General features: G+C 35.9%; 1 long non-coding RNA gene across 1 annotated transcript in view; it reads left to right on the top strand.

Moving 5' to 3' along the window:
• The first annotated feature begins 15,351 nt into the window (after positions 1-15,351).
• Positions 15,352-22,988, top strand: part of LOC139032205 (uncharacterized) — a 35,357-nt gene continuing 27,720 nt past the window's right edge. Inside the window, exon 1 of the long non-coding RNA XR_011484728.1 lies at positions 15,352-15,479. This is a non-coding gene — a long non-coding RNA (uncharacterized lncRNA). The remainder of the gene's footprint in view (positions 15,480-22,988) is intronic.

Raw genomic sequence — 22,988 nt, 5'->3', positions numbered from 1 at the left:
AAGAGGAGAGTGAAAAAGTTGGCTTAAAACTCAACATTCAGAAAACTAAGATCATGGCATCTAGTCCCATCACTTTATGGCAAATAGATAGGGAAAGAAGGAAACAGTGACAGACTTTATTTTGGGGGGGCTCCAAAATCACTGCAGATGGTGACTGTAGACATGAAATTAAAAGACACTTGCTCCTTGGAAGAAAATCTGTGACAAACCCAGAGAGCATATTAAAAAGTAGAGACATCACTTTGCCAACAAAGGTCCATCTAGGCAGAGCTATGGTTTTTCCTGTAGTCACATATGGATATGAGAGTTGGACTATAAAGAAAGCTGAGCGCTGAAGAATTGATGCTTTTGAACTGTGGTGTTGAAGAAGACTCTTGAGAGTCCGTTGGACTGCAAGGAGATCCAACCAGTCAATCCTATAGGAAATCAGTCCTGAATATTCATTGGAAAGACTGATGCTGAAGCTGAAACTCCAAAACTTTGGCCACCTGACATGAAGAACTGACTCACCGAAAAAGACCAATTGCTGGGAAAGATTGAAGGCAGGAGGAGAAGGGGATGACAGAGGATGAGATGGTTGGATGGCATCACCGACTTGATGGACATGAGTTTGAGCAAGCTTCAGAAGTTGGTAATGGACAGGAAAAGCTGTCGGGCTGCAGTCCATAGCGTCACAAGAGTCAGACATGACTGAGTGACTGAACTGAACTGAAAATGTAGTGTGCATTTTTATTTATTTAGGTCTTCTTTTATAGTTGTCTTTTTTCTAATACTCAGTGGAATTCCTTTCAATATTTTACCATCATATACGATGTTTTCTGTAGACTTCTATGGTTATCAACTTCATTAAGTTAACATAAATGTGCCTATTGAATATTTTTAGTTACAGGGAGCCAAGGAAATAATCCAGATATCACGTGGAGGGGTTATTGTTAGTTTGTCTGAAATAAAAGAAAGGCTCTGAAATTATCTCATTTATTTATTGACTATCTGCACCCACTTACTCCATTAGACAATAAGCTTCATGAGAACAGAGACCATGTCTTTCTTAACTTTTACGATCCAGCACCAAGGACAGAGTCCCTCATTAAATGGAGAATGGAAGAAATCACATTTAGAAATTTACCCCATGACTTTAAAGCAGCCTTAAGCATATGGTTCTCTATTTTGGAGGAAAATCTTAACATTTGGAGATAGAGCCACTGAATTAAAGCCTGATTCTGATTCTTACTATGATTTGGAGCAATTTAACTCCTCAGAGTTGCCTAAATGGAAACTGAAATGGATAAAACACAGAACCATTGTCAGAAGTAAAAGTAATGATGCTATAAAGTTCCTAACAATGTATAAGATACATAATTCATAAAATTAAATGCTACTGTCATTTTCCTCTTTTCCTCATAAACTAGGAATATCATTTAAATAATTGTTGGGCAGTTATACATGATATTGTTTATGCTCATTATTGAAACATACATTCAAATGAATTTTTCATGTTTCATAATGTTTTATATTGAGTGAACATAACTTATGACTTTTACCAATCTGAATTCATATACCTCTAGAACCACAGAAATCTTCCCTTCAATAAGTGTTTTCACAAGCAATCATGGACTGAAATCTATCATAATCCTCCTGGTGATAAAAAATATTCAATTCAACTAAATATTTGAATATTTAATATCTGCTATAAATGTACTCCACAAACAACCATAATATGAAACCCCTCACAATCCTTCTACTGATATAAACTATTCAATCCAATCCTATGATGTTTATTTAACATCTACTATACTATGCATTATAGAAAATGTTAGTAAAAAAGGACCATTATCTTCAAAGGAATCCCATATTATGAGTGAAGCAGATGAGAAGTAGACTTGAAACAAACATATAAGTAGGTGTATATAATTTTCAGACATTGCAGTATTGCTTTTGTACCCATTTAATTATGAATATGGGCTTCCTCAGTGGCTCAGCAAAATTTACCTGCAATTTAAGAGCTGCGGGAGACTTGGGTTTGAACCCTGGGTCAGGAAGATCCTCTGGAAGACATCATGGCAACTCACTCCAGTATTCTTGCCTGAATCATCTCTATGGAACAGAGGAGAATCAGACAGGACTGAAGTGACTTAGTATGTATGCATGCACATATTCAATCATGAATACATGTCCATCAAAATGTTACAAAAATAGAATCAGTTTTTATAATCAGTTTTATAATTTTCTGGAAATAAACTGAATAAAATTATAGATTTTTAAATGTTGAGGAACTCAAATTCTCAGGTGAGAAATTGGAGGAACAGAGAGGTCCAAAGTTACCTAGACAACTGGGAATTAAAGCCTGATTTCCTACATGCTAACTAATTATCCCTTTCACATACAGCATGTGATGTATATTGACAATTTATATTAACTCACATAGTTATATTGTGATTTAACATTCTGAGATGGCAATTTCTTTGGGATTATTTATCTTCAGGCCAAAACTATTTGCTGACTATACAGCTTTTCTCTCAATTTTGCATAAATAATTCATCTATTCATGCATTTGAAAAAATATCTGATAAAACAACTTTAAATTGCCTAGCTCATTCCCAGAAGCTAGTTATTCCCTAAAACATATTCACTTTGAGTAATTCAGTTTTGTTCATCAGTCATGTGAAATTCTCCTATACTTTTCATAATTTAAGAAATTGTTAACTTACTTTTTTGCTAATGCTTAGAGTCTATTTTAATAATACAAAGTAATTTTAAAGTTTCATTCATTTATCACTTGAAAAAAATCCAGTGATTCTTCAGAACTATTGTTACAAATTCAGATAAAAATTGAATTAGTAGACTGATGTCAGCACTAGGTTGATGTAAGATACTCCCTTTCTCCCCTTTAATCTCCAACTAGTAAAACACCCATAACTCAACAAAGGTTCTTCTACCCAATATACCAGGAAATGGAGGGGTCCATACATCTGTCCTTCTGAAGGTCAGTGGATTAGACTACATAGACTAGGTAGAACTGGGGGGAAAGAACAGGTGGTATCTATAATCTTGACCATAGCAACGGAACCTGCAGTCAGAGAACCTGATATCAGCAGCAGAGGCATCACAAACGATTTTTACTTCCCAGCTGCAGGTACTAGTGGTCCACAGGGAACCAAGCAGCAGTAGAGGTGGAACTTGCTTCTCCAGCTGCAGTGGAACCCACGGCTCTGGGCCCCTGCCCTAGTAGCAGCACCTGTAAAGCTAACAATCCCAGACAAAGCAAAGGTGCCCACAAGCCCAGGTTTCCTCCAAATACGCACTTCCACCACCATGCAGCAGTGCTCACGTCCCAAGTGATCCCAGGCATGGTGGAGACAGCACTATCCCTGTGCCCTCAGCGAGAAATCCAGCAACAGCAGCAATACTGGCAGCAGCAAGGCACCAGCAATACCAGAAGCACAAGCAGCAATGACAGGGAACAGGTGACTTCCTGGCAGAGGCAGCGGAGGCTAGAAAGCGTAGTTCTCAAATACAGCTAGAAGCAGCTCAGTTAGGACAAGCAAAAAACACATCTGCTAAACTGCCTAGCAACACAATAACACTCCATTTACATCAGTGGGCAGACCATCCATCCAGACCAACAAGGAAACAATAACCTTAAATGAAACATTAGATCAGATGGATCTAATACACAAAACACTCCACACAAAGCAGAGAATATACATTTTGCTCAATACAAATGGAACATTCTCAAGGACCAACCATATGTTTGGCACAAAACAATAAATTTAAGACTAAAATCATAAGAAAATTAGAGATACCAAGGGAACATTCTATGCAAAGATGGGTTCGATAAAGGACAGAAATTGTATGGACCTAACAGAAGCAGAAGATATTAAGAAGAGGTGGCAAGAATACACAGAACTGTACAAAAAAGATCTTCATGATGCAGATAATCACGATGGTGTGATCACTCACCTAGAGCCAGACATCCTGGAATGTGAAGTCAAGTGGGCCTCAGAAAGAATCACTATGAACAAAGCTAATGGTGGTGATGGAATTTCAGTTGAGCTATTTCAAATCCTAAAAGGTGATGCTGTGAAGGTGCTGCACTCAATATGCCAGCAAATTTGGAAAACTCAGCAGTGACCACAGGAAAAGGTCAGTTTTCATTCCAATCCCAAAGAAAGGCAACACCAAAGAATGCTCAAACTACCACACAATTGCACTCATCTCACACGCTAGTAAAGTAATACTCAAAATTCTCTAAGCCAGCCTTCAGCAATATGTGAACCGTGAACTTCCAGATGTTCAAGCTGGTTTTAGAAAAGGCAGAGGAACCAGAGATCAAATTGCCAACATCTGCTGAATCACCAAAAAAGCAAGAGAGTTCCAGAAAAATGTCTATTTCTGCTTTATGGACTATGTCAAAGCCTTTGACTGTGTCGATCACAATAAACTGTGGAAAATAGTTCTGAAAGAGATGGGAATACCAGACCAACTGACCTGCCCTTTGAGAAACCTATATGCAGGTCAGGAAGCAACAGTTAGAACTGGACATGGAACAACAGACTGGTTCCAAATAGGAAAAGGAATACGTCAAGGCTGTATATTGTCACCCTGTTTATTTAACTTATATGCAGAGTACATCATGAGAAATGCTGAGCTGGATGAAGCACAAGCTGGAATCAAGATTGTTGGGAGAAATATCAGTAACCTCAGATATACAGATGATACCACCCTTATGGCAGAGAGTGAAGAGGAACTAAAAAGCCTCTTGATGAAAGTGAAAGATGAGAGTGAAAAAGTTAGCTTAAAGCTCAACATTCAGAAAACTAAGATCATAGTATCTGGTCCCATCACTTCATGGCAAATAGATGGGGAAACAGTGGAAACATTGTCAGACTTTATTTTTTGGGGCTCCAAAATCACTGCAGATGGTGATTGCAGCCATGAAATTAAAAGGTGCTTGCTCCTTGGAAGGAAAGTTATGACCAACCTAGATAGCATATTAACAAGCAGAGATATTACTTTGCCAACAAAGGTCCATCTAGTCAAGGCTATGGTTTCTCCAGTGGTCATGTATGGATGAGAGAGTTGGACTATAAAGAAAGCTGAGTGCTGAAAAATTGATGCTTTTGGATTATGGTGTCGGAGAAGACTGTTGAGAATCCCTTGGACTGCAAGGAGATCCAACCAGTCGATCCTAAAGAAGATCAGTCCTGGGTGTTCATTGGAATGACTGATGTTGATGCTGAAACTCCAATACTTTGGCCACCTCATGCAAAGAGTTGACTCATTGGAAAAGACCCTGATGCTGGGAGGGATTGGGGGCAGGAGGAGAAGGGGATGACAGAGAATGAGATGGCTGGATGGCATCACTGACTCGATGGACATGAATTTGAGTAAACTCCGGGAGTTGGTGATGGACAGAGAGGCCTGGCATGCTGTGATTCACAGGGTTGCAAGAGTCGGACACGACTGAGCGACTGAACTGAACTGAAAATCATATCAAGCACCTTTTCTGACCACAGTGATATGAAATTAGAAATCAACTACAAAAGAAGGCTGGAAAAATCAAATATGCAGAGACGAAACAACATGCTATTGAACAATTATTTCATCAATGAAAAATTTTAAAAATAAAATCAATTAAAAAATAAAAGAGAAAAATGAACATGGTATGATATTACGTATGTGTGGAATCTAAAATATGACACAAATGAATCTATCTATGAAAGAGAAATAGAATCACAGACATGGAGAACAAACAGACTGGTGGTTGCCAAAGGAGAGAGCTTGGGCATATGGAGTGGGAGGCTGGGGTAAGCACATGTAGCTTTAACATACGGATAGATAATAAAGTCTCAGTATATAGCATAGAGAACTATATACAATATCCTCTGATAAATCATAATGGAAAAAATGAGAAATTAAAGAAAAGTTACAATAAACATTACAGAAATATAAAGAATTATGAGACTACTATGAACAGCTGTTTACCAACAAACTGTACAACATAGCAGAAACAAATATACTCTTAGAATGATATAATCTTTCAAAACTGAATCATGACAAAATAGAAAATCTGAATAGACTGACAGAATAACTAGTCAGGAGACTGCAATGTTAATCAAAAACTTTCCCAAAATAAAACTCTGGTACTTACTGCTTTACTGGTGAATTCTACCAAATATTCAAATAAAATTAAAACCTATCCTTCTCAAACTCTTCCAAAATATTGAAGAAGAGGGAATGCTTTCTAACACAGTTTAAGAGGCCAGCAGTACTATAAAACCAAAAAACCAGACAATTACAACAGGTAAAAGGACATCACAAGCCAATATCTCTGACAAACAAAGGCATAAAAATCTTCAACCAAATACTAGCAACACAGTAGTATATTTAATGGTTCATATCCCAAGATCAAGTGAGATTTATTTAAGTGATGTGAAGAGAGTTTAGTACCCACAAATCAGTCAATGTGATATAGCATGTGAACAAAATGAAGAGTAAAAAAAACATATAAACATCTCAAGAGATGCAAAAATGTATTTAATAAGTCAACACCTATTCATGCTAAAAATCTCAATGAAATGAGTATATAAGTAACATATCTCAACATAACAAAGGCAACATATGAAAAATCCACATCACAATGGTATAAAAACTGAAAGATATCCCTCTAAATCAAGAACAAGACAACAATGCACACTCTTGCCACTCTTATCCAACATTGTATTAGAATTCCTAGCCAGCGCAATTAGGCAGTTAAAAAACTAAAGGGCATACAAATTGTAGAGAAAGAAATAAAAGTGTCACTATTTGTAGATGACATGATACTATACAAAGAAAACCCTAAAGATAGCATCAAAAATTATTAAAAATAATAACAATATAGCAAAGTTGCAGAATACAGAATCAATATAGAAATATCTGTTGTAAGCTAGGAGAAAGAAAAATTAAGAATATAATTCCATCACATCAAAAAATACCTAGGAATAATTTTTTTTATTTAAACTTTTTATTTTCTATTGAGGTATAGCTGCTTAACAATATTGTGATAGTTTAAAGTGAAGAGCAAAGAGATTCAGCCATACATATACATGTATCTATTCTCCTCCAAGCTGCCTTCCCATCCAGGCTGCCAAATAACATTGAGCATAGTTCCATGTGCTAAACAGTAGGTCCTTGTTGGTTAACCATTTTAAATATAGCAATGTGTACACGTCCATCCCAAACCAAGGGAGTGAAAAACCTGTACACTGAAAAGAGTTTAGACACTGAAAAGAAAAATGAAGACAAAGATATTGAAAGATATCTTGTGCTCATGGATTGAAATAATTAATGTTGTTAAAATGTCCCTAAAACCCTAAGCAAGCTCCAGATTCTGTTCAACCCCTATTAAAATATCAATGGTATGCTTCAGAGAATAAGAAGAAAGAATTCTAATAATGCGTGGAAACACAAAGGATCCCAAATAGCTAAAACAATCTTAAGAAAGAGGAACAGAGCTGGAGGTATCCCACTTCCTGATTTCAAATTACACTACAATGCAACAGTAACCAAAACTGTATGGTACTGGCACAAAAACAGACACATAGATAATTGGAACAGAACAGTAAGCCCAGAAATAGGCCTAGATACATGTATGGTTAATTAATCTATAACAAAGGAGACAATACTACAATAGAGAAAAGACAGTTTCTTCAACATGTTGTGCTGGGAAAACATCAAGATACTTGCAAATTATACATCTGAAAAGGGGCTAATGCCCAAAATATATATAATATTCAACAATGACAAAAAAACAACCTGATTAAAAAATGTGCAGAGTATCTGAACAGAATTTTTTCCAAGAAGACATACAGCTAGCTAATAGCACATAAAAAGATGTTCAACATCACTAATTACTAGGGAACTGCAAATAAAATTATAATGATATATCACCTCACACCTGTTAGAATAGTTATTATTTTAAAAAAAAAGAAATATCAGCTATCGGAGAGAAACCTTTATACAGTGTTGATGGGCATGTAAATTAGTGCAGCCACTACAGAAAACAGTAAAGAAATTCCTTAAAAGTTAAAAATAGAACTACCATCTGATTCAGATATTCCATTTTTGCAAATGGAATATCCAAAGAATGTGAACCTGCTATTTCAAAAAGATATATGCACCCTTAGGTTCACTGCAGCATTATTTATAATAAGCAAGAAATGGAAGCAATCTAGGTGCCCATCAATAGATGAATGGATAAAGAAGCTGTAATACATGTGTATACACACATACACACACAGTGGAATACTACTCAGTCATTAAAAACATGAAATTTTGCCATTTGCAACAATATGATAGACTTTGAGGGTATTATGATAAGTGAAATGAGTCAGAGGGAGAAAGACAAATACCATATGATTGTTCTCATCTGTTTAATATTAAAAAACAAAATAAAACAAAAACAAACACTTAAATACAGAGAACAGATTGGTGGTTACCACTGGGAAAGACAGGGTCAGGGGAGGATGAAATGGTTACAGGGGATAAGTAGCATGGTAAGAAATGGAAACTATACTTTTGGCAGTGAGCATGCTATCATGTATAAAGAAACTGAACTATAATATTGTACACATGAAACTTACATAAGGTTATAAACCAGTGTTACCTCAATTAAAAAAATAAATTCTTAAAGCACAGAAGCTAAGTTAAAGTACATGAATCTGCCATTCTTTCCAAATATGACATGGCTTATGAGACAAAATTGATAACAAAATTAAGCTCGATATAGCAGAATTGAGACCATGCAGGATCCAATGTAATAGTCTAAGTTCTTTCCCACAGATCTTACTACAAATAGGATATAATTAAGCCCTACAATCTTGGGGGAAACAAATTTTTCAAATAAACTTTTCAGGGAGATTGGCTCTTGCTTCTGAGGAATCAGGGTTATCAGAACTGCTGAGGCTATTTATTAAACTTTGGTTGTGCCTGATATATTGCATAAGTTTGGGACCCAAAAAGCAAATACCAACAGATGTTTTGGGAGAAACACCCTTGGCACAGTGGACCCAGGCACAATGAGTAAGAGGAGGCTTGATGCACACAAAAGGAACAGGACGGAGGGATAAAGTGGGAAGAGCCTCAGACAGCAGGGCAGTTCTGTGAAACTTCCCACCAGGCCAAGCAAAAGCTGCCTAGCATAGAGTGTTGGGCAGAAAAGGTGTGTGACACTGTACTTGTCACTGACTGGGCACATCCCAGGAAGACGACTCTGAAGCAGTGGTGGATCCAGAAGTGACAGCTGGGACAGTCAGTCAGTCTGTTCCTCAAAGCGGTTTCTCTTGGAGATCTGAGGAACATATTTCCTTGGTTGCTGCAGCATGTAGACACAGTGGCATATGATAAACTCATAAAAAATAATTTCAGTCAAGTTTTCCTCCTCAGCATTACTTCATCATGATGAGATACGTTCTGAAGAGAAACAACATTCATAAAAATATGTCTTACAGAAACCCAGGAGAAAAGGTATGTTTTATGCTTATACTTTATCATCACCTCTCAGGGGATAAGAGGAAATTATGTGGCTGTCTCCCCTCATTCATGGACTCTTGCTCTTTTACCACCTTCTCCAATTCCTTTCCTTGCCCTGCAAAATGGGTACACTTCCGAAGGGTCAGATTCCAGACTCCTGCTTTTGTCTCTTCATCTCTATCCTCAATGAATTTTCAAGACATCCACATTGGTGTCCTTGTAGCCACTTTCCAGAGATACTTTTTCTACAGCTCCTAACTAAAGTCACAGCCTCAACTACCTTCAAGAAATGCTGAATTTGCTATTTCAACACAACTTTAATTTACCATGTCAAAAACAAACAAACGAAAAAATTCGTTATTTCATTACCAGTTATTTTTTCCTAAGGAAATCATTCTTGAAAGATTTGAGTCATCCTCTCCCCGCACTAAGGATTATCAGGGTTTCTCAATTTCCTTTTTTATGGAAAACTCTTTTAAATCCTCCCTTCAATTCCATACACATACCACAGACTATGTCCTCATCATCCTAACACTAACATGATTAAGATAGTGTCAGCTATTTACCTCACTCCCTGAAATAAGAACAGAAACCCTGGCTCATCAGTTGGCGTCACTGTCCCAGAGAGTGTAAAAGACGCGTGAAGCCAGACACCAGGCACCTCAGGGGGCCAAGAGTTGCTCACCCACCAAATAGTTTCCATGTGCCTACTAATTTCCTTTTAATGGTGATAAAAATCATGAACAATAAAGAAAAACAGTTTAACCCTTTGTGAGAAATATGCTGCATTTTTTTTTTTTAACCCATGACAACTTTTATACCAAGGAGCATTTTTGTGTGATTTTTTTTTTCTACTATAGTTTTGAAAAATAACAAGGGATTTTAAATTATCTTGCATGAAATCACCTCCATAGATAAGAGGGTTCAGCTGGAAAGTCTAAACTTCCATCTATGAAAACTGGCTTAATCCTTCCACCAAACAAAAATTCAAAATATGGACCCCAATATGCCACAGGTAACTGTTAAAAATATTACATCACATCTTCCAAATTACACATAGGTGAGAACACCGGAACCATAAATATCATTTGTGGATTAGGTAAAACAAAGTTCTTCTTTGCCAGCAACCCAAAAGGGCTGCAGCCACAAGTTATAAGCTCCAGACTCAAATCCAAGAAAAACAAAGAGGTCACCTCCCAGCCAGTTTCTGTTCCTCGTCTCTGAGACTGCCCTTGCTTCTCCCTTAAAAGTCAATAAAAGCAGAGCACAGCGCTCACACCTATCCACACAGCACAAGGAACAAACCCAGAAGGCCTCCAAGAGGGAAATCAATAAGCTAAGAGAGCAGAGCGTAAACTTCACTTGAAATGTGCATGTTATCCATGTCATACATTCGCCTCCAAGCCTGAGAAGGATGTCAACTTGCTTAGTTCTTTGTTGTATAAGACATACCTTCAGATCTAAATGTAAGAACAGAAACTATAAAACTCCTAGAGGAGAACATAGGCAAAACACTCTCCGACATAAATCACAGCAGGATCCTCTATGACCCACATCCCAGAATATTGGAAATAAAAGCAAATATAAACAAATGGGACCTAATGAAACTTAAAAGCTTTTGCACAACAAAGGAAACTATAAGCAAGGTGAAAAGACAGCCCTCAGATTGGGAGAAAATAATAGCAAACGAAACAACAGACAAAGGATTAATCTCAAAAATATACAAGCAGCTCCTCCAGCTCAATTCCAGAAAAATAAATGACCCAATCAAAAAATGGGCCAAAGAACTAAACAGACATTTCTCCAAAGAAGACATACAGATGGCTAACAAACACATGAAAAGATGCTCAACATCACTCATTATCAGAGAAATGCAAATCAAAACCACAATGAGGTACCATTACACGCCAGTCAGGATGGCTGCTATCCAAAAGTCTACAAGCAATAAATGCTGGAGAGGGTGTGGAGAAAAGGGAACCCTCTCACACTGTTGGTGGGAATGCAAACTAGTACAGCCACTATGGAGAACAGTGTGGAGATTTCTTAAAAAGCTGGAAATAGAACTGCCATATGACCCAGCAATCCCACTTCTGGGCATACACACCAAGGAAACCAGATCTGAAAGAGACACGTGCACCCCAATGTTCATCGCAGCATTGTTTATAATAGCCAGGACATGGAAGCAACCCAGATGCCCATCAGCAGACGAATGGATGAGGAAGCTGTGGTACATATACACCATGGACTATTTATTACTCAGCCATTAAAAAGAATTCATTTGAATCAGTTCTAATGAGATGGATGAAACTGGAGCCCATTATACAGAGCGAAGTAAGCTAGAAAGATAAAGACCATTACAGTATACTAACACATATATATGGAATTTAGAAAGATGGTAATGATAACCCTATATGCAAAACAGAAAAAGAGACACAGATGTATAGAACAGAGTTTTGGACTCTGTGGGAGAAGGTGAGGATGGGATGTTTCGAGAGAGCAACATCGAAACATGTATATTATCTATAGTCAAACAGATCACCAGCCCAGGTTGGATGCATGAGACAAGTGCTCGAGCCTGGTGCACTGGGAAGATCCAGAGGAATCGGGTGGAGAGGGAGGTGGGAGGGGGGATCCGGATGGGGAATACATGTAAATCCATGGCTGATTCACGTCAATGTATGACAAAAACCACTACACTATTGTAAAGTAATTAGCCTCCAGCTAACAGAAATAAACAAACAAACAAAAAAAGACATACCTTCAAGCCAAATACAAAGGACTTTACCATCACTTGGTCTTTATACCAGAAAAAATGGAGCACTGTAAATGGGTGCCTCCAGAGAATGCCTGAATTCTTCCTCAGCCTGGTACTGACAACTTTCCCTTCCTAATCCCTTGTGAATTGTGAGTCAAAATTGATATGTATTATTTTTTTTTAATATTTAGACATTAGGTGTTGTAGAAATGCAAATAGTGAAATGCAGATAAAAAAATACACTCCCTTACACTTTCATGTCTCATTGTTTCAAACTGTCTAATTCTAGGTCCCAAAAGAAATGCAACATATGGACTTTTAAAAAAAAATTAAAAGCACATTGACAATTAAGCATAAGAGTGATTTGCTGCAAGCTTTTTGTTCTGTTATGACCCTTTGCCTACCACTGTGACTAGAATCAGAACACATGTTCATCATTGCAATATACACCTCTTTCTCAGAACTTCTGCTAACATCTTAACCCATAGTTATCACTCCGTTAAGTGGTAATACCAAATACTCTTTTTTGCTTACCAATTAAGGTGTATGCTTTCTACTTTGTATTGCAATGCTTTCAAATAGCTACCTCAGAGATTTGGGGTTTTGTTTTCACTTTGGTTTTACATTTTGTGCTCATCTCTCTCAAAGTAAGATGTTTTTAGAAAGACTTTTTATTCTTTTCAAATGACCTCTGTTTAGTAACTGGCTCCATTTAAAGTAAATGCATTTTTTTCTCTTAGTAAACCCACGAGAGGAAAAATGAACAAAACTCACTTTTCTGATGAAAAGTAGAAATGCTTAATGAACAATACAGTGAAATATTCTTAGTTTAAATGGAAATGGGGGGAAATGGAAATGGGGTGTTTTTATTTCCAGAAAATAGATGATGTTTTCCTTAGGATTTCTTTCTTTTATTGTATAAGAAAATAGTTTTGACTAAGATCTGACCTTTATAATATTTTAAGATGATTTTCTTGAGTCTGAAAGAATGGCAGAAATTGATAAGAAATTTAAAAGTATACACAAAATTATTTGTTCTAAACTTAAAACAATCAGTTCAGTTCAGTCACTCAGTCGTGTCTGACTCTAACAATAAATGGTCTCATTTTATTACCATTAAAATGAAATGAACATTTTGAAAGAGGTTGAAAAATATTCAACCAAATTAAATGGGCTGCTATACTATGAGCTGGTGTTAATTTTACCTCATTTGTATTAATGTAAAATAAATCATCAAAGCAGAAGTGAAAATGCAACAGCATTTGTTAGTAATTTCCACTTAAAGCTCTGGCAGTGTTATAAATATATCATTAATTATACTGTGCCAGACACAATGTTAAATTACTTTTTGAAAATATTTCTCTTAATATAGCCTTTAATATTGGACACTATCAAAAGAATGCTTTATCTTGAAGAGCTATCAAAATATTGATCTGAAATTCCAAGTCTAGTTGGCTATTTCATAACTATAGTGTCCAGGGAAAAAAATGGTTGGCAATATTTGTCATTTCTAGACAATGATTCTCATAAGAATACAAAAGATTAAGGTGTATATCAATTATCTGTTGGATATCCTGAGTATTGAGTGATTACCTGTTTTATCAACAATTTATTGTCTACTCAATAATAAAGTTAATTCATATGCCAAACATATGTGATCATAATTGATAAGGGATTTATGATGGCAATCATAAATCAATTTTTGTACTGACTCTTCTCCTAAGATAGTGAAGTAGAAAACATAATTTGTTATATATATTAAGTACAAAAGTATAGAAATAGTGCCATGTTTTATTACTGATTTTGGTATATTAAAATATGTCAGAATTTGGTGAAAAGACTACGTTTCATTTTTTTATTCTCTGTAGAACAGAAGTTTTGTTTAAATAAATTCATTGAATTAAAGTTTAAATAAATTTTATTAAGTGAATTCTTAATTATTAACCTTTTGAAATAATTACTAAAGCTTTTCCACACATACTACAACTTTCTCTTATGAAGAAATAGAGATGGGATCTGAACATAGTACTACATAAGATGACAAACCAAGACCAAAACTACTTATAAGGCAAATTTACTAATTCATCCAGTTGAGAACAGTTGATAAAGGGAGAGGTAGGACAAGGTATAAAAATTAATAAATGGGTTAGTGAAGCTAGGTGATCAATTCCTAGCCTTGAACTAAGAAGAGATGTTATCTTTAGGCGATAAGAAGAAACCTATGAAGAAGATTATGTTTTTCTTTCATTATGTGTATACTGAGATTTAGTGTCTTTGGGGCACATCACCGCCACTGCTTTCCTCAGTGCATGAACACAGTGTATTATCTCACAAGTAACTTGCTTTTCTAAGTAGAGTAGGACACAAAATCACACAGTCTTTCCCTACAGCCTGTGAATTTTTGGTTGGGAAGTAATTTCCTGCTCCTGATTCTCCACTTACATAACAAAAGCATGGCAGTATTTTCTGGTCTTGTCCTTTTAATAAGTGCAGGGATGACCCCTTAGCTGAGGTTTAATTGAGCAAAAAGAGTTCCTGAATAAACAGCTGCAGGCTCTAGTTTGTTGTCTGAGGAAATATAAATTTCAAATAGCTCTGGCCACTTATAAAAAAGTACATGTGATTAAACCAAATATATTTCTCTTTCACACAAAAGAAGTCTGATGTTTCTGATTTCAGACTTCCATGAAGACCCTGTGACATCATCACGCATCAAGAGGCCTTTCCGTTTACTGCGGTGCCACTAATGGCACCTCGCCCTTATCTATGTAATCCAAAATGGCTGCCGGGCCCCAGCGGCTGCATCGACACCTCAGGCAGCAGGATAGGAGAAAAGGTGGAGAAACATGTACATCTTCTCTTGAAGGAAACATCTTAGAAGTCGCACAGGATATCTCATTGTCCTCATCGTACAGAGTTATCACATGTTCATATCTAAGTGCAAGTTGGGCTAGGAAACGTACTTTTAAAATGGTATGCCAATTTACCTAACTAAACATTGGGATTCTGGTGGGGGAGAATGGATATTGAAAGGCAACAGAGTCATTCTACCATAATATCAATTTTTCTTTTTCTTAGGAAAAAAAAATCCCAATAAAATGGAAAAGGAAAAACATGTCAAGACTGTGAAATTTAACACTGCTTCTCAGACCATGCATTGGAACATAAAGCTTGCCATGTGAATGTACTCATATGTGAACATAGTTGTAAGGTAAGTCTCAACTAATGTATTTCTTCCCAGTCATGACTTGCTGTGAACGTAGCGGGAATGTAGACTGCAAGCTCCTTAAGGGCAGAGACTACGACTTAACGTTAATTCTCAGGGCTTGTCCATTATAAATGCAATGAATAAATATTGATAATTGAATAAATGACTTAAATGATTAGGATGACTTGAGATCCAAATAATGGAAAGTAAAAGAAATCAAAACTACTAACACCCAAACTTTAAACTGAGTGAGATTTAACATGACAGTTAGTAACAGGATGTTACGTGAGTCATCCAAATTCTCTAGTGCTCAATGTCCTTCTTTCTGAAATAAAGGCAATAAACCACTCTATGGTAACACTGAGTTTTAACCTGATGGTACTCAACTGATCCAAACTTAGTGAAATGTTCCATGATTTCCCTAGCTGTCCTAGTCAAGAATCTAGTTGCCAAGATTGACTGATTTTTCTTTGTTTGGCTCTCCCTTCCATATATAAGTAATTATCAAATCCTCTTAAGTTGTACATTCTGTCTCAGTCTGTCCAAATAGTTCCACCCATATTGCTACTATGCCAGTCTGAGACACCATCATATCATCATACCATACATGGATTACAGCAAACGCTTGTTATAATTGCTCTCATTTCCTGCAGCTTACTTCTCCAAAACACATTTGAGTAATCTTTCTGAAATGCAACCCTAGTGAAGACAATCTTCTAATTAAAACTGTTCAGTGGTTTTGTATTTCCCTTGTTGCTGCTAAGTCACTTCAGTCGTGTCCGATTCTGTGTGACCCCATAGATGGCAGCCCACCAGGCTCCCCCATCCCTGGGATTCTCCAGGCAAGAACACTGGAGAGGGTTGCTATTTCCTTCTCCAGAACATGAAAGTGAAAAAGTGAAAGTGAAGTCACACAGTCGTGTCCTACTCTTAGCGACCTCATGGACTGCAGCCTACCAGGCTCCTCTGTCCATGGGATTTTCCAGGCAAGAGGACTAGAGTGGGGTGCCATTGCCTTCTCCATTGTATTTCCCTTAGGATTGAGTAAATACTTCAGGACAGCCATGAATCCCTTCATTTCGTGACCATGAAGAGCTTAGGCTTTTGCTCCCACTCTTCCCTGCCTCACACCCTTTATCCAGCCATAGTTAACTCCTTTCACCATTTGAATGTGTAATACTTTCTCTTACAGACTTGGCACATGCCATTTTGTTTATTTGAAATACTGTCCCCTCTCTTTCTACCTCTCTTTTTCTACCTAGCTCTTTTCTTCATTCACTTATCCACTAACCATTTCCTCCAAGGGGATTCCCTGATAGCTCAGTTGGTAAAGAATCTGCCTGCAATGCAGGAGACCCCAGTTCGATTCCTAGGTCAGGAAGATCTGCTGGAGAAGGGATAGGCTACCCACTCCAGTATTCTTGGGCTTCCCTTGTGGCTCAGCTGGTAAAGAATGCACCTGCAATGCAGGAGACCTGGGTTCTATCCCTAAGTTGGGAAGATCCCTGGAGAAAGGAAAAGCTACCCACTCCAGTATTTTGGCCTGGAGAATTCCGTGGACTGTATAGTCCACAGGGTCACAAAGAGTCGGACACCAATGAATGACTTTCACTTCACTTCACTTCATTTCCTCTAAGAAAATTTTCCTAAACCTTACACTCCACTTCCAGACTCAAGGAGGTACCCCTGCTATTTACTCCTATAGTACCCTGTGCTTCCTTACTGTCATATTTATTAGTCTATTTTTAACTAGTCCCTATTGACTGCTAATTCCATAAATGCAGTAACAATGTCTGTTCTCTTAAGTTATTATAATATCTGCTTAGTGATAGATAGTAACACTTACTACATATGAATGGTATAAATTTCAACCAATCCCAATCAACTCATATAATGTATGCACTAAAATATATGGCAAGATCAAAATAAATGTAAATATATATAATTATATTAATAAATCTACATTAAGCTTTACGCATTTTGGCTCATTTATATTTTGCTATGGTATGAACTCTTTAGATTTCTGTGTTTTAAGCTTCAGAGTCCATCTCTGTTTCTACATAAACCATAGATCTATGGTATACTCTGGCTTCTGAGAGCCTGTAGAGTAGAACCCAAATGTTGATTTTTAGTCTTATATTTATAAAATAAGGGCTTATCTTGGGAAAACTCTATTGATGTAGCTCACAGTTGTTGCTGAACCTTCTAACCACTTGTCTCCAGGGAGAAAACTGACTTTCTTGATATGTGGATTTCTAAGAATTATGTGACTTACTTCTGCAGTGTTCTTTGGTTTTTCTCATTTGCTCTTTCTTTCATGGGAAATAAAGGAGAAAATATGCCAGAGGGTGATCAATGAAGTTTTTATCAAATCTAACAATAATATCTATCCAATAAAAAATGGTTCTTGTGGCAACTGTACTTAATATCATTTCACTCCACCTTCTATTTTCCTTTTCAATCACTATATTATTTACATAGGAATACCCTAACTGGGATGAGCCTTATAACAGTTTTTATCTGTAACTTTGTCTTCTAAAGCACAAGTCTCAAAAAATTACTTCTCCTTTAGTATTTTAAAGTTATTTTAAACAAACTTCAGTATTAGCTTTGAAATAGACTTATATCCTATTTTTAATACAAGAATAAAACAACTATTTTAGACAAGGTTATTTTTCCATGAAAAGAGTTCTAGAAAATTGAAGATAATAATTCTGAGAAATAGAGTACAGGTTTTTAAAATTTATAACTTTGACTGGAAACATAACAGAAAATTCAAATTTATAGTCATATAGAGATAGCACAGTGGAATCATTTACACACATGAAAAATATTAAAACACTGTCATACCCAACAGACATTCATTTTTAATCTGAATAGTGTCTGAAATGGATGGAAGCCAGAAAGAGGAACTTCTATAATTTTTTCAGTACTTTTATCTCTTTTCCTCTATTATAAAAAGTATATGTATCTTGGGAATATTTCTTTTTGCTCTTAGTTTTCCTTTAATTTTGTTCTATTTCTTATTTTCAAGAGATTACATATAATGTAATATGATTACTTTGAATTAAGATATTAAAATGTAAATATCCTAAATAAGTAGTTACAGCTAGGGATGATAGCTTAATCATATCAATCAAGGTATATAATGAACTCTCTGTCTCTCTCTCTCTCTTACACACACACACACACACACACAGAGGCATAAACACATAAATACACATTTAAGCATACATATAGAGTACATTCCCATAGTAGAATAAAGGGATTTATATACACAGAAAATACTATCTTCATACAAGACCATATATAAACATAATAGATTCTATTAGAAAACTATTAAGTTCTAATGTGTTTAAAAGTGGTTACCAGAAATGGTTACTGGGGAAAACAATAAACAGCTGATAGAGAATTAATAGCCAGAACAATCACTGGATTGTTCTTCCCTAACCTGTCCTACTTGAGCTGTGGAGTGAACGCCAATGTTAATGACCAAAAGGCTGACTCTGAGTTAAGAAACCTTGAAAGGTTAAGCATTTCATCAAGGAGTTATTGATATAGAATATGCAAGAAGATTAAAACCAAGAAGAAAACAATGTCACATACAACCAATATACTCTTCCACCAAAAGTAACAGAGGGTAGATCCTGTCCTCAAAAGAATAGGACACAAACTTTAGGACTCAAACACATAAACTTTCCCACATGATCCCCAAAAAAGAATCATCAAAATTTTAGAGAAAATATTTTTAAAAACATATGAAATGAAGGCACTAACTAAGGAAGGAATTCTCAGGTGAAGACACAAGAGAGGATATGAAATCTATGTATGAGATTCAAGAAAGTGAAAGTGTTAGTCACTCAGTTGTATCCAATTCTTTGCATCCCCATGGACTGTAGACTACCAGGCTCCTCTGTGCATGGAATTCCCCAGGCAGGAATACTGGAGAAGGGTTGCCAGTCCCTTCTCCAGGGGATCTTCCTGACCCAGGGATTGAACCTGGGTCCACTGCATTGCAGACAGATTCTTTACCATCTGAGTCACTAGGGAAGCCCTGAGATTCAAGAAGGCCCATCATAAATTTGGAATATTAAAAATTTTATGGCAGTATTTTTTTAAGTAATAATTGATAGTGTACTAAAAATAGCTGAGGGGGGAAAATATATCTTGAATAAATATTAAGAGGAATAGAATACCTCAGAACACAGAGAAAAGGCAAAGGAATAAACAGTTAAGGGGGGAAAATGTCAATAGATTTGGAGAGTAGACCCACCTAACCCTAATAAGTTGTGAATTAAGAATCTACTTAATAGATATTCTAGAAAAAGAAACAAAATAAAGTGAAAGAAATAATAAAATAGTAAAGAAGTTCATGATTAAACAAATAAATTGACAAACTGATCTTAAAATTCATCTGGAAATACAGGGGACTCAGAATAATTTTGAAAAAGAAAATTTGTAAGTTCACACTTCCTGATTTCAAAATGTAACTCCAAAACTACAGTAATCAAGACAGTGTGGTTGTGGCATACAAATAGACATATAGATCATAAATCAATGGAAGACAATTAAATTGCAGAAATAAACTTTAATATGTATGATCATTGATTTTCAAGTAGGATGCCAAAACAATTCAAAGGCAGAAAGAATAATCTTTTAAGTAAGACTAGATATCTACATGCAAAAGAATGAATACCTACTCCTCAAACAACATATAAAAATTAATTCAGTGTTGGTCACAAACCTAAAAGTAAGAGTTAAATCTACAGATTAGCTCAAGAAAACAATAGCAAAAGCCCAACCAACAAAACCTAACAATCAAACAAACAACCACAAATGTTCAAAGGGTTTGAACAGATAGACCTTTCTACAAATAAGATAAACAAATAGGCGATAGGCACAGGACAATCAAAACTAAAATGAGATATCACTTTACACTTACCAAAATGGACAAAGTAAGACCCATATATATGCTATCTACAAGAAACCCACTTCAGACCTAAACACACATACAGACTGAAAGTGAGAGGATGGAAAAATATATTCCATGCAAATGGGAAGCAAAAGAAAGCTGGAGTAGCAATCCTCATATCAGACAAAATAGACCCTAAAATAAAGAGGATTATAAGAGATAAGGAAGGATACTACATAATGATCAAGGGGTCAATCCAAAAGGAAGACATAACAATGGTAAATATCTATGCACCCAATATAAGAGCACCTCAATACATAAGACAAAGACTAACAGACATAAAAGGAGAAATTGACAGTAACACAATAAAAGTAGGAGACTTTAACACCCTACTCACACCAAAGGATAAATCATCAAAACAGAAAAATTTAAAGGAAACAGAAGTCTTAAAAGATACATTAGATGAGATGGATGTCATTGATATCTTCAGGACATTCCATCCAAATGCAGAAGAATACACCATCTTCTCAAGTGCACATGGAACATTCTCCAGGATAGATCACATCTTGGGTCACAAATCAAACCTCAATAAATTTAAGAAAATTGAAATCATATCAAGCATATTCTCTGACCACAATGCTATGATACTAAATATCAACTGCTAGAAAAACACCATAAGAAACACAAACACATGGAGATTAAACAACACATTTCTAAATAACCAACAGGTTACTGAAGAAGTCAAAAGAAAAATCAAAAAATTTTTAGAAACAAATGACAATGAAAACACGACAACTCAAAACCTATGGAATTCCGCAAAAGCAGTTCTAAGAGGGACATTTATAGCAATACAATCCTACCTACCTACAAGAAACAAGAAAAACACAAATAGACAAGCTAACTTTACACCTAAAACAACTGGAAAAAGAAAAACAAACAAACAAAAAAACCCAAAATTAGAAGGAAATAAATCATAAAGATCTGAGCAGAAATAAATGAAAAAGAAATAATAGCAAGGATTAATAAAACTAAAAGCTAGTTCTTTGAGAAGATACAATTTGACAAGCCTTTAGCCAGAAAAAAGAAAGAAGAATAAAATCAACAAAATTAGAAATGAAAAAGGAGCAGTTACAACAGACAATGCAGAAACACAAAGGATTATAAGAGGCTATTATGAACAACTATATGGCAATAAAATGGATAACCTGGAAGAAATGGACAGATTCTTACACAAGTTCAATCTTCCAAGACTGAAGCAGGAAGAAATAGAAATTATGAACAACCCAAATACAAGCACAGAAATTGAAGCTGTGATCAAAAATCTCCCAAAAAACAAAAACCCAGGACCAGATGGCTTCACAGGAGAATTCTATCAAACATTTAGAGAAGAGCTAATGCCTATCCTTCTAAAACTCTTTCAAAAAATTGAAGAGGAAGGAACACTTCCAAACTCATTCCACAAGGCCACCACTACCCTGATACCAAAACCAGACAAAGACAACACAAAAAAATAAAACTACAGGCCAATATCACTGATGAACATAGATGCAAAAATCCTCAACAAAATTTTAGCAAACAGAATTCAGCAACATATCAAAAAACTTGTACACCATGATCAAGTTGGGTTTATTCCAGGGATATAAGGATTCTTCATTACATGCAAATAAATCAATGTGATACACCATATTAACAAATTGAAAGATAAAAACCATATGATAATCTCAATAGATGCAGAAATGGCCTTTGACAAAATTCAGCACCCATTTATGATTAAAACTCTCCAAAAAATGGGCATAGAGGGAACCTATCTCAACATAGTAAAGGTCATATATGATAAGCCTACAGCAAACATTATTTTCAATGGTGAAAAACTGAAGGCATCCCCCCTAAGATCAGGAACAAGTCAAGGGTGCCCACTTTCACCACTGTTATTCAACAAGTCTGGAAGTCCTAGCTATAGCAATCAAAGAAGAAAAAGAAATAAAAGGAATCCAGACCAGAAAAGAAGTAAAGCTCTCACTGTTTGCAGATGACATACAAAGCCCTAAAGATAGTATTAGAAAATTACTAGAGCTAATCAGTGAATTTAGCAAAGTTGCAGGATACAAAATCAATACACAGAAATCACTTGCATTTCTATATACTAACAATGAAAAATCAGAAAGAGAATTTAAGGAATCAATCCCATTCACCATTGCAACAAAAAGAAGTTAAATATCTAGGAATAAACTTACCTAAGGAGACACAAGAACTGTACATAGAAAATTATAAGACACTAACAAAAGAAATCAAAGACGACATAAACAGATGGAGAGATATTCCATGTTCCTGGGTAGGAAGAATCAATATTTTGAAAATGACTATACTACCAAATGCAATCTACAGATTCAGTGTGACCCCTATCAAATTACCAGTGGCACTTTTCACAGAACTAGAACAAAATATTTCACAATTCATATAGAAATGCAAAAGACCCTGAATAGCCAAAGCAGTCTTGAGAAAGAAGAATGGGGCTGGAGGAATCAACCTTCCTGACTTCAGATTTCTGTCTTTGTGCCAGTACCATACTGTCTTGATGACAGTATTGTCTATATTATACT

Source organism: Odocoileus virginianus, chromosome 3 (assembly GCF_023699985.2).
Source record: "Odocoileus virginianus isolate 20LAN1187 ecotype Illinois chromosome 3, Ovbor_1.2, whole genome shotgun sequence".
In the NCBI taxonomy this organism is placed as follows: Eukaryota; Metazoa; Chordata; class Mammalia; order Artiodactyla; family Cervidae; genus Odocoileus; species Odocoileus virginianus.
Note: the sequence above shows the minus strand (reverse complement) of the source record. Positions and strands in the feature narration are given on the sequence as shown.